Source organism: Tigriopus californicus, chromosome 12 (genome assembly GCF_007210705.1).
Source record: "Tigriopus californicus strain San Diego chromosome 12, Tcal_SD_v2.1, whole genome shotgun sequence".
NCBI lineage: Eukaryota > Metazoa > Arthropoda > Copepoda > Harpacticoida > Harpacticidae > Tigriopus > Tigriopus californicus.
Window position 1 is genome coordinate 6444504 of NC_081451.1, and position 11046 is coordinate 6455549.

The 11046-nt window shown below is 39.8% G+C and overlaps 1 long non-coding RNA gene across 1 annotated transcript in view; it reads right to left on the reverse strand.

Moving 5' to 3' along the window:
- Nucleotides 1-10085: 10085 nt before the first annotated feature.
- Nucleotides 10086-11046, reverse strand: part of LOC131892083 (uncharacterized) — a 7762-nt gene continuing 6801 nt past the window's right edge. The window contains exon 3 of the long non-coding RNA XR_009374519.1: nucleotides 10086-10980. This is a non-coding gene — a long non-coding RNA (uncharacterized LOC131892083). The remainder of the gene's footprint in view (nucleotides 10981-11046) is intronic.

Genomic DNA, 11046 nt, shown 5'->3' on the forward strand with positions numbered 1-11046 from the left:
GTTTTTTTTTTTCTTTGTGTTTTTATTTGTGTTTTTTTTTTTTTTTTTTTTTTTTTGTGTGTTTGGGTTATTATGTTGTGTTTCCGTTTTCCTGTTTTTTTTATTTTTGTTTTTTTTTAGGGTGTTTGTTGTTGCGGTTTGTTGCGCCGTTTTTGTGGTCGTTTTTTTTTTTCTTTTGTGTTTTTTCTTTTTAGATTTTTTTTTTTTTTTTTTTTTGTTTTGTTGTATTTTTTTTTTTTTATTTGTTTTTCTGTTTTTTATTGTTTTTTTTTTTTTTCGTTTTTGGGTGTGTTGTTGTTTTTTTTTTTGTTTCTGTCTTTTTGTTTTTTCGTGTATGGCTGTGTTTCGTTTGTTTGTTTTTTTTTTTTTGCGTTTAATTTTTTTTTATGTGAGTTTGTTTTGTTTGTTTTTTTTTTTTTTAGTTTTTTTGGGTTCTTTTGGTTTTTTTTTTCCGTTGTTAGTTTTTCAGTCGTTTGTTCTTTTTTTTTTTTTGTTTTTGTTTCTGTTTGTTTTTTTATTCGTCCTTGGTGTTTTTTTTTTTTCCTGGCCGTGTTTTTGTTTTTTTTTTTTTGTTCTGTTTCTTTTTTTTTTTTTTCGTTTTTTTTTGTTTTTTTTTCGTGTTTTTTGTTTGTTTTTTTTTTTTTATTTTTACGTTTTTTGTTGTTTTGTGTTTGTTGTAATCAAAAGTAACAAGCTGTATTCTGTCCTCGCTTGGTATCTTAAAGTAAGATGTTCCGTGTTTTGGCTTTTGAATATATTGACTGGTGCAGAAATTGACAGAATCTCTGCAAGGCTTATAAATAATTCCTTTCCATATGTGGAAATTGGTGTTGAACACTTTCTTCACGTCTCTTAATGCAAGTTTTGAAAACTTCAAAACATTTCATCTTTAAGTTTATCGATTCCAGCAATTGCCCGCAAAGAATGTAGCAATTGTCTCTGACCAGTTGCCCAAACCATTCAAATCTTGACTCAAGTTCTTGTTGGACTGGCACCTTTTCTCTCCAAGAAAACACTAGTAATCACTCCGGGCCCAGTCTTCCTAAGCTTTAAATAGGGCTTCTGCTGGGGCATTCCACGTCAAGTGGTACTTTTTTTGACGAAATCGCGGCAAGTCATCTTCGATTTTGCTAAATTTGGTTGCACTGGTTTGTAGACACAGAAAAAACGTCACACAAACAAGTTTCAGGTGCTAGGCCAACCAGGGCGTATTCTAGGGCCATGTCTCATTTTGGCCAAAACACTTGGCCATTGGTGTTTGAACAGCCATAACTCCGGCTGTAGATATCCAATTCTGATGGATTTTATAAATCAAAATACTCCTGTGGACAATGGCCGATACATATATTTGTATAAAAACATAAATAAAAACAGCACCAATATAAATTCGGCATGTAATGGCCTTATCTGCCCTTTGACCTTTGGACCTTTCCAAAAGCATGGTCCGGATTTTTCGCAAGTGTTTTGGGTGGGGATGGGTATTTCTATTTCTGTGTATGTTCTTTACATGTTGCAAAAACCAAAATGGTGATCTCCATGGGTCTAGATTTGGTAAAGACTTTGTGACCGCTAGGTCAGTTTTTTTAAATCCTTAGAGGTGCTATCACGCAATCTTTTGCTGCAATAGAGTCTCCAAACTGAGGGCCAAGGCATTGGAAATTCAATGAATCCCATTAATTTATTCCAATTTCCACGGCATTTTATGTGAAGATATTCATGAGAGCTTCATGAGTAATCAGTTGCTTTTATTGTCAGTTTTGATGTGCAAGATATGATCTATTATTTTATTGCAAATTGCAAATTCAGAAAAAAATAAAAACTGATAAGAAATTCATGAGGAGTGAAGTTATTTCATGTGATTTCTCGCGTTGTGGTCAAGTTGGCCATCGGTGCATAGAGGCCAACGAGCTTGTGGTGATATTGACGCGGGTGGTTGATCGTTGTCGGAATGTCATCGCCCTAGTTGAGGGGGGGAAACTTCCGACTTCTTGATCTGTTAACGATCGAGGTTTTTAACTTATTGAAGGCCGGATCTCGGTTGGGAGAAAGACTCATTTGTCCTACCCAAGCCACAATCAAGTGACAGAGAAATTGATCCTGTGAAACCCACAAGACTCCCTTGACGTTGATGTTGGTCATCTTGTGGCAATTATTCGACGCCAATTTTGAATCCATCAGACCTCCGGCATCATTTGCAGATAGTTCATTTTGTCCCACCCCTCATTGTTGAAAACTCATCCCGTTGCAGGAACAAATGGCCCGATTCCCAAATCAAATACGAGTCAGACGACCCAATGCTGAATGATCTTTAAAGGTTATGTGATTCCTTTTTTTACTTATCCGCGGGGACATAAAATGTGTCACAGGGCCGTTCAGCACTCTTAGGCGGCTTGGACCATCTTGAGCCGTTACATGTATTTTTTTTCCCTCCGTCTTTAGCACTACCGTGCGCTTAACCATGAATTGTAATCGTTTTGAATCAAAAAATAAACTCTTTAGCACATTTTTCATCCAAAAAAAGTATTCATTTCTTACCTGAAAATTTTTTGGAGCGTCAAGTACAATAAACGTGTTAAAGCGACGGAACTGATCATCAGAATGAGTTTGGCTTTGCGGCTGCGATAGACCGAGCCACTGAGGAGCCGCCAGTACATTTAACGACATGAACTTAAAAAGCAGATACTGGCTAATGCCGAGTAATTATATATTTTGAAATGAAACGTGTGCCAAAGAGTATATCTTTGATTCAAAAATATGACATTTAATGATTAAGGCCAAACCGTAAAGTATGTATTCTACCACTGACTTTGACACATCGAGACTTCTTTGGACCACTTTTTCCGGAAGAGGGAGGAAAAGCATATGGCTGTCTCTTCACTCGCTTGTTCTCACGAGCGGTACACTTGGAGCTAACCCAGGATTTGCCGTCCACTGAGCAGTTCGTTGATGCCCTTCGTCGAATGATTGCCACAAGGGGACACCCAAACCTCATCTATAATGATAACGCTAGAACTTTCAAAGCCGCAGATCGAGATCTGAAAATAAAATATTCCAAATTGAGAAGAAAAAAAAAGCCAGTCTGTTCACATCAAGTGGGCTTACAGTATCGATCGTGCCCCATGGAGCAATGGTGTGGCAGAACGAATAGTCCGTACGGTGAAAACGCCCTTGCAAATCATGCTGGACTTTTCGAGAATTGGAGACTCTTTTAATTGAGGTTGAGGGGCGTGGTCAATAATTGACCATTGGCGATAGCCAAAGACAACTCGGACGAACCTCATCCAATAACTCCAGCTGAGCTCGTCATCATCCAGCGAATTGCCATCCTTCCGGACTAAAAGGGAAAAATTGAAGATGGACCGCCCTTTGTCAGAGGATGGAAGCATCACCCTGCTCTTCTCAATCAGTTCTGGAGGCGTTGGTCCCATGAGTATCTGTTGGAGGTTCAGTCAACGAGGAAGTGGCATCATGGCCGCAATTTGGATCTAGAATCGGGGATGATTGTAATCATATGAGACAAGAGCCTCTCAAGACAAGATTGGAAGCTTGCCATTGTTGAATAATTCATCAAGAACCCAAAGACTGGTCTCGTGCACATAACAATTCTTCGAACAACGACAACAGGAAGGTGTAAGCTGTCCCGTCTGACCATGTGAACCAACTGACTGTTCTAGAGTCGCTTCTGTTAGAATCATCCAAGGACGGTTCCCGGTTAGGTGTTGAGGCCCTTTCAGTTGGAAGCCGTGGTCAAACGCATTGTCATTGATGATCAATGAGTGTTATTTATTTGTGCAACATTCCCTCGACGAATGGATGAGATACAGGAATCTGATCTGGTATTGATCAGCGAGAGGAGTGTTCCGTGAACCAACATTTATGTGTATTTTGAGAGGTTTAGTCTTGGAATTTTTTCCTTTTTTTGCCGACTTCCTTACCGCTACCGGGATTGGAATCCCAGCAGTTCAAGACGAGAAGATTATTCATTTTACTTGACTTTTATTTAAGGGTATATATATATTATTTGATCGACCAACGAATTAGAGTTGGCTGATTTGGCTAATCCTTGGACAAGTTTTTGACTAAATTTCCGGATCAACCTTGTATTCAAGTCTACCTTAAATCCTGCTACTGGATCAACGCCTACGAATAAGCCCTACGAATATTTGATGGCAGCAAATTGAATAATGAAGGAGCCCGAAATTTGAATGAGAATTTTCCCAAAGAAAAACAAGAATAAGTGAAAAGCCGCCATTGAAAAGGGAAAGATAAGATAACCATCAAATCCACTAGTTTGGCTATAGTTTGGGTCTCTCCTGCGCTCTGGGTTCACGAGTAAATGTCGTTCACGCGGGCTAGTAGGCGGCCTAAACGGCCGGGTGTAGGTCCGCCACTGAAACAGCGTTTCTACGCAGTGAGTGTTACCACTGGTAATACTTACAAAAAATTCTCATAAAAATATTTATTAATTATCTATTCATTAAATAATTTTATAAACTTTGGAATTTGTTGAAGGACCTCCCTCAAACTGGACCAAAATTGAGAATTTTAAACCTACACGAAAGTAACAAAATTTTGACTAAATGGACAAAGAGGCGTGTAATAATTTACAAACAATATATATTTTCACACGCAGAATACCAAACCAAGGCCAGAAATGGCGTTAAAGGTCTTTGGATCTTAAAATCAACTACTTGCATTTGCTCAAAATCGCACCATGGAGAGTTTTTTTCCGACATGGTAAATGAAAATCTCCTCTATTTCATGGTATATTCTAGCATCCTTAGTCACTCGCTTCCCCTTGGGAGAATTTAACATACTCAACTTGACAATGATCATTTTTTTTTCAGACTTTAAATTTCAAAGTCAAACAATTTCAGACCCGACCCAAGCAACAACCAAAAATCAAAACTGATCCAGTTAAGGAACTCCATTGATTCATGCATGAAGATTACAAAGACATGGTAAAACATGAACATTTCATTTGTTTCCCATCAGTAGTGTCGTGTATTTTGGTTTTTAAATTCCCCTTTTGTATTAAAAAGATACGCCCATGACCTCCCACGAAAGGGTGCTAGCATCTTCTGAGTTGATTTACCGTATTCTGTCCTCAATAACATTCAAAATATGAATAAAAAAATTCTAATTTCGGAAATATGCAAAATTTTGCTGTTTTGTCAATTATTGTATTGAATATGTAAATATGGTGGTGCATTTTTCCCTATCTCTACTCAACACCATCGCTAGATTGATGGTTCAGTGGCATTGCAAGTGAAGGATCAATTTCATGTTCACAGTCAACAAATATTGTATAATTGCACTTTGCACTTTTTTATATCTCAGGTGCAAAAACCGTTAGTAAATCACTTTGTTAATTTTGAACCTTCGGTTTTTGCAACTCCTTTTTTGAAACCTTTTTGGGGCGAAGCAGAGGGCGCTTATTGCCTCCTTACCATGAAAATAACCTAGAAAGATGTCTTTCATTATTACATGTTCAGCTTATTCAGCTTCATACATGTGTACATAGCAAACATCCAAAAAAGCCTGGTGGACTTAAGAAAAGAGGTTTGTTTACCTTATTCCTAAGAGTAAGTGTATTTTCAACCCCATTGAGTTTAGAAGCAGCAGCTCATTGTTTTAATGATAGTCTGCTCAATTTGACTAACGTCATCAATCTCAACAATTTGCTGATCTCATAGTTACAGATCAAAATTCTTTCTCTCAGGAAACAAACATTGAAGGTTGAAGGGTGGATCACGTAGTGGCATACATGATGTCAAGTCAGGTGTTTCCCAGGGCTCCATCCGAAGGCCTCTGCTTTTTCTAATATTCGTTGCCCCGCTTCAAAAGCTTGATATTAGTGTCAGTCTCTCCTCTTATGCTGACGATATGCAGAATGAAATTGTAGGTCTCAGCTATGAAAGAATCAGGCGTAGTCCTCCAAAATAATGGAAAATTCAATGAGTATATCCAGCAGAAGATAATGGACTAAACCAAATTTCCTTGAACTCATATAACAGCGCTATGAAAGAGGTGTCAAATTTGATAAAAGTGCAGTTTTGACAGTGTGCATGGATGACGTCGTCCTGGCATTGCGCCATGAACATGTTTTCTCCCCTCAAACACCAAATCATGTGAAAAAACACTCTATGCGAAAAACTTTCTTGATGAGTGATGACTCGTCACCATAATTTGGGGAGCCTTCTTTTCAAAAAAGTGAAGGTAATAAGAAATCAAAATAAAACTTATTATCGACGAAATGGCTTTCTACAATTTCGAAAACAACATTTGCAAATTAGGAAACTGAAAGGTTACAACTATGATTCCAAAAACAGCTTTTTCAGTCAGGATGTCATTCGTAATCCAAAGGATAAGCAGGTTTGTCATAAAAAGAAGGGAAATATTTGACAGAGCCGTCCTGTTCGGTTGTGATGATTTTCCAGCAGGAGCACTTCTGCGAGCGTGTTTATTGCGAAATTACTTTGGCTGTTCTTGATCTATTGCTTATTGGGCTAAAGCCATGATTGTTTTTCTGTTTCTTTAATCATAAGCATTGGGCATTAGCTACTTAGACATTTCCATTCGAATCGAATGTGTTACAATTATTTGGATCTCCAAATAACATCGTTGGAACCCACTTGCGTTATCTCTAACTAATAACCAGGCTTGATGTCAATGGCAATCAAATTCCAATGATTGCTCACCTTCTCCACTAACATTCATCTTACATTTTGATTTTTGATCAGTGAATGATTCTTGGACTGACCTCGTTTGAAGAAAGATAGTCGGCTATGGTTGATTTCCTACGGAATTCGGCGCAGGCTTGCTCAAGTGCGCCGGTGAAGTACGCGCGCGCTAGGCGACCTAGGCTACAGCAGCTCACAGTCCAAAGCTAACGGTATAAAACGACCAGCATATTCAATACATTCTTCATTTCAAGAAGATCCTCGTAGTCGACATTAGCTCTTCCACACTTCTCACCAATCAGCATCAACCACAACTTCCTGGTCTTCCATCGATTTGAATTCGTCCACTCTACAAACCCTTCATTCTTGCTTCTCAGATTCAACTGCATTCTCCACGTCTTCTAGTCGTGAAATCTACCTCCATTTCAGCTCACCGATCGCCCCCATTTTTTTCATATCCCGTTCCTTTATCGATCCAAAATGGCCATGATTAATACCATCTTCGCTAATCTGGTCGAAGAGGCCAAAGCAGCGTCTGCGGCGGCTTCAAAAACGGCCATGAATGAGCCGGTAGCCCACCTGGAAGAGCCCAGAGGAGTGGTATGGGGCCAAAGAGGAGAGCATGCTCAGACTCCCTTGGCCCCGGGCTCTAATGATTTGGCTCAATATTGGAACGTTCAATCCTTGTTCCACTCGCCTCAGACCTGGCTGCACCTCTTCCGCAGCCTTCAGCACCAAAGCTTCTTGAACCATTTCAAGAACCAATATGAAGCCCAGGAGACTCGGGTTTCCATGCCTCAGCCTTTGTCAGAAGATCAGCTACATGATCTTGTTGGCCGATTGGTTCCAGACCCTTCAGTTTTCGCCCAAGGGTCCCTGTTCCCGAGGAGTCCGTGCAACTAATCACTGTCCAGGAAGAGCACGAGTACGTTGTTTGGGCACAACACGAGCTCGTAGAAAGAACCCTCGCAGCCCCGTCTATTACATTGTGGATGGTAAGTTTTAATCTACGGTGTGTTCAGGAGTTTCCAATTCAAGGGGCGCTACCTTACTTGAGTACATACCTAGTTATGACGCATGGAAGATATAAATTTACGAATTAGTTCAGTAAAATATGGCAAAAACAGGTTCAAAGGAGGCTTTCTTAATCAAGCATATCGCCCAATTGTCATGATTCTTCTCCTTTTTTCGCAGAACAAGAACCAAATCGCTGTGAATCCAGTGACAGGGAACGTTGGGCCTTCTGTCCCATATGTCCAAGGTGTTTGAGGACGAAAGTTCTGTCTATCGACATGATGATATCCACAAGTCGGAACGTCACCAATGTCCGCTCTGTGACAGAAGTTCCGTTCAAAGTACGTTCATCCAGATATTCATCTGGATTGGAGTAGTTCTCCAATAGCAGGTTCAAATGCGCACTTTGTTCCACTCCAGATACAACTTGAGGATCCATATGGAAACCCACATCGGAATGGATGTGCCCAAGGTTGTCAAGGACATGTTGCCCAATGACTTCAGGGGCGTTATCGACGGCAATGCTGACTTCATTAACCCTGCAAGGTTTCGCAAGAAACTTGTGAGAGCCTTGAAAAAGAGGATCAAGGCCACCACATGCATGCAAACTGTTCAAAGCCTGCAGAGCAAACTATTGTCATTGGAGCATGGTAACCCATGATAGTTATAAAATGGTGTGAAAAAAACCCGTTGATCATTTGACCTTACGCACTTCCTACACATCATTGGTCGCAAAATATAAGCAAAAGTACAGTGTTAAAAGGAGAAATGGAAAAACCTGAAAGAGAGACGAGGTACAACCAGTGCCTATAAATAGAAAGCCTAGTTAGCACACAACCAGGCAGGTACTGTCATGGTTCCATCAGAATAAATTATACCAAAACACATTTGGTTCAATGCCAAAAAAGATCGTACTTTTTATAATGCTTACCCATTCAACAGACTTTAAGGCACATATTCCATCATCCACCTTTTTAGAAGCTTATGATTATCTTTCTAGTTCTTATGTGTTCCATTTGTTCCCAAGTGTGGAGAATGAAATGTCTGCTTTTTGCGATAAAAACCATTTTTCATCGTGAAAATGAGTCGCAATGCAAGCAAGACGAGACATAATCTGTGCAGAATGGGCAGCTACTTTGCGGATCGCCCTCGAAAGTGTCGGCGACGTAAATAGTCCAATTGGATTGGCTGATGAGGCAGGAGCAGAATGGACGCCCGGCCAATCTTAACCAAGACAAGCGGAGGGCTTTGTTTGTTGGTCAAATGTCAATTTCGGGGTGGAGACGGACAAGGAAAAGGAGGGTATTCATCTACGTACGTTTTTGCATGCCATAAATACGTATACGTCGTTCAAACAAAGTCAAGGCAGTTCAAACCTGTTGATTCGCTCTAAATGACATTTGAGTACCGCGTTGCCACCTGATTGTGTGGTAATCGATTGGGAAGAACGAGGTGGCTAAAGGCAGGATTCAACGTTAGTGCTCAGCCTTAATATTGAGAGCGTTCCATTCAATGTTTTACGGTTTTTGATGACCTGCAGTTGAAACGACAATAAGAGAGACTTTACTGCCTGCAAAGAATGTCAGGATCTCCTAGCTTAGACCAACAATTTTCGAATTAAGGATTTTTGCCAACCCGCCATTGCCATGGAATTTTAAATCCCTGTATCTCTCGTATATTTCGTAATCTCGTAATTTCGGCTCAAGAAAGTTACCCTAGATCCAGAAAAAGTGTTAAAAAAAACGCAAATTATATTTAAGAGTAGAAATTTCCGAAACTGCTACCGTAGTTCTAAGGAAAGTGTGACTAGATAGATTGCGTGGGGTTTTGAAATTTTTCCAATACCTGGCATACTTACGCTTGTTTAGACAAATTTCAAACGAACCTTCATCTTCATCTTTCAAATTCATGCATTTGGGTTGCGATAACGCAAGTCCCAGATTGCATTCAGCCATTTAATGTATCATCTGGTTTAACAGGACGACTGCCACCACCAGTAATTGTCAGCCAATAGTGGGAGTGACAATCAGGCAGATTGGTTTGGAAAATTGCTACTTGGGTTGGTTTCGGAAGTGATTGCCGAGATTGGGATGGGGAATTGGCTGTGCTGATATGCGAATTATCAGCTTTGCCAATGTGGAAACATATATTGGATTTTTTTTTCTTTTTTACAGACAGGAATGGATGGCCTGGCAAATCTTGACGAAGTTAATGAGAACATAAAATCAACCAATAAATGCTAAGAGGCAATGATTTGCTTCCACAATTATAACTCATCATAAATGTGTTTCTAAGATATGCCCAGCAATGATCCGTTTTGAGTATCCTGCCTACTCTTGGTCATTGTTGTCCTGAGTGTGGCTAAAACCATCAGGTCTAAGGTCAAATATTAAGGGAAATGGCTCTAGCTCCTCCAGGATACGAGTATTAAAAAATATATTTAATCATTAGGCGTTGTGAATGTGTGGTATTGTTATCAGATAAAAAAATATGCAAATGCACCCATATGTGGACGGACTGATAACTAAAAAGTAGGTTATTTGGATAGGGTAACATGTTGAATATGCATTTTGCAACCCCCTTCTTGTCAAGGTAATTAAAGTCCGAGCATTCCAAACTTCGAGCATTATATCTTGGGAATATCGTTAGTACAGGTTATCATTGAGCTTAAAGGAAATGTTAAGGAGGATATGCCAATACAATTCGAACACTACCGTTCTTTTAATGTTTTAGGCCAACGTGGGCAATTTTAGGTTAAAAGTTCATAAGGACCCATCAACTTTCTTTCCAGCCTCACTGACTACATGTTTATCCGACGTGGTGACCATATAATCCCATGTGTTTTTTTCACTAAGTATGATTTCTCTACTTATATTCTTCCCCTAAAGAGCATGGTTGACCGGACGGCCGGCTGTCAGAAGTTGAAATGAGCTCAAATCAATTGTCGTTGCCAATTTTCAGATTGATTGGTTTTCTTCGGGTATGCCATTGCCTTCTTTCGAATTTCTATGGGACACCTTTTCCTCTCCTAACTAGTAGGAGCTTCAACGACGAGCATGACTAGTTCCCTCTCCCGTTAAGTCACTTGGGTCATCAATCAGGGTCGCCTGGGCCTAAATTGACGTCCAACCGCGCCAAAGCAGGTCGATCGATTGAAGTATTCTGGCCAGAGCAATTGGCAGCAGGAGTAGACTCATTATTCTCTTGTGCTTCAGTCGAGGGTTTGAAAATACTCATAGGGATGTCTGACGGATTTTGGAGAGAGTGATATGCCACGCCCAATCTGAAATAACGTGGAACATGTACTGATACAAATACGTAGATTGATGGCTCACTTACTTCAACTGAA